This window comes from Propithecus coquereli, unplaced genomic scaffold (assembly GCF_000956105.1).
Source record: "Propithecus coquereli isolate 6110/MARCELLA unplaced genomic scaffold, Pcoq_1.0 Scaffold27, whole genome shotgun sequence".
Lineage (NCBI taxonomy): Eukaryota > Metazoa > Chordata > Mammalia > Primates > Indriidae > Propithecus > Propithecus coquereli.
In genome coordinates, this window is record NW_012148285.1 from 9,065,405 (window position 1) to 9,067,537 (window position 2,133).

At 39.9% G+C, this 2,133-nt stretch overlaps 1 non-coding gene across 1 annotated transcript; it reads left to right on the forward strand.

Moving 5' to 3' along the window:
- Positions 1-870: 870 nt before the first annotated feature.
- TRNAA-AGC lies at positions 871-942 on the forward strand. The gene has a single exon. It is a non-coding gene; the product is annotated as a tRNA-Ala (tRNA).
- The last annotated feature ends 1,191 nt before the right edge of the window (positions 943-2,133 follow it).

Below are 2,133 nucleotides of genomic sequence, written 5' to 3' on the forward strand. Positions count from 1 at the left end.
AAAAAAAAAGAAAAAGAAAATAAAATGACCACCATCTATTGAGTCCTTCCTGAGTGCCAGGCACTGACCTCCAGGGGTGTCCCAAGGCAATCTAAATGCCATCGTGATAAAACACTCTTTCTCTCTGGGCGGACCACTCCCACTGCTCATCGCCATTATCGCAAGTATTATTGCATCTTCCCAGCAACTCAAGTAATACGTAATATCATTATCCTTTCTCTTCCATGGAGGAAGTAACCAAAGCTCAGACAAGTTAAAGAAATTTGACCCAAGCCACATGACTAGTAAAGGGGCTTGGACGGGATTCCAAATCACCTGACTCCATGATGTCACTATTCCAGTGGTTTGAAGTTGCTCTTCCATCTAAGTGAGAGCAAGGGTCAGGAAAAGAAAGTGTGCATTCAAAAGTCAAAGCAAAAGAAGCAGCATGACAGGCAACATTGCATTCTGTGTCCCAGAGAGAGGGACAGTCACCTTCAGAGTCACGCTAGGAACCCGATTTTCACATTCAGTCAGAGGCAGTAGTTCTAGGGCTTTCTGGCCCCTAGACAGGAAAGGTTATAAATGACTGTGACCGTGAATCTTTCTGCCCCCTCATTTTTGCTCAGGTATTTTAAAGCAAACCTCAGACATCATAGCTATTCATCCTTACCCACTTCAATGTACAGCTCTACAAATTATGAACGTTTCTCTTACATAATCACCCCTAACAAAATGGATAGTAATTCCATGGTATCTTCTAATACTCTAGCCCATATTTGAATGTCTCTGAATTATCTCATAAATATCTTTTTAATAGTTTGTGTGAATCAGGAGCCAAATAAGCTCTACCAATCATTATATTTTAAAAAGAAAGGATAAGAGCTCTCAGGGGGTGTAGCTCAGTGGTAGAGCGCATGCTTAGCATGCATGAGGCCCTGGGTTCGATCCCCAGCACCTCCAATTCTGTCTTTCTCGTGGGTCCTTCTTCCTCCTGCAGTTAAATATCAGCAATGTTGGCTGAGTGCTATGGCCCCCTCCTGAGGTGAGGCAGGAGGATCTCTTGAGGCCAAGAATCACTTGGGCCCAGGAGTTTGGGCTTGCAGCAAGCTATAATGATACTACTGCACTCTAGCCCAGGTGACAGAGTGAGGCTTTTTTTAAAAAAAGAATTGGCTATATTTACATGGGTCTATTTCTGGCTCTCTATTCTGTTCTCTTAATATATATCTGCTTCTTCACCAGTACCACACTGTCTTAATTACTGTAGTGTTATAATAAGTCTTATAATTGGTTAGCACAATTCCTCCAACTTTATTCTTTTTTTTTTACGTGTTTTTTTTTTCTTTTTCTTTTATTTCAGCATATTATGGGGGTACAGATGTTTAGGTTACATATGTTGCCCTTGGTCCCCCCCAAGTCTGTGTTTCAAATATGTCCCAACTTTACTCTTTTTCAAAATTGTTTTAGCTATTCTAGTTCCATTGCCTTTCCATATGAATTTTTAGAATCAGCTTGTTTGTGTGTATAAGAAATCCTACTGGATTGATTGGAATTGCCTTAAATCTATACATCAATTTGGAGAGAACTGACATTTTTACTATGTTGAGTCAGTCAGGTACAGAGTATATTTCTCCATTTATTTAGGTCTTCTTTGATTTCTATCATCGATGTTTTGTAGTTTTCAGCATTCATATCCTGTACAGGTTTTGTCGGGTTTTTATCTAAATATTTTATTTGTTGATGGAGAGCTATTGTAAATGTATCATTTTTTGAGTCTCAGTTTCTAATTATACACTTGCAGTACACAGATGCACAATGGATTTTTATGTGTTGAGCTTATAGCCCATGCTACACTAACTCACTTATTGATTCTAGAAATCTTTTTGGTAGTTTCCTTGGGATTTTCTTATGTAGACAATCATATCTCTGTGAATACAAACAGTTTTATTTCTTCCTTTCTAATATATATGCCTTAGCCAGGCATGGTGTCTACGCCGGTAATCTGAGCACTCTGGGAGGCTGAGGCGGGAGGATCGCTTGAGGTCAGGAGTTCGAGACCAGCCTGAGCAAGAGCAAGACCCTGTCTCTACAAAAAAAAGCAGAAATAAAAAAATTAGCCAGGCATGGTGGTGTGCACCTGTAGTCCCAGCT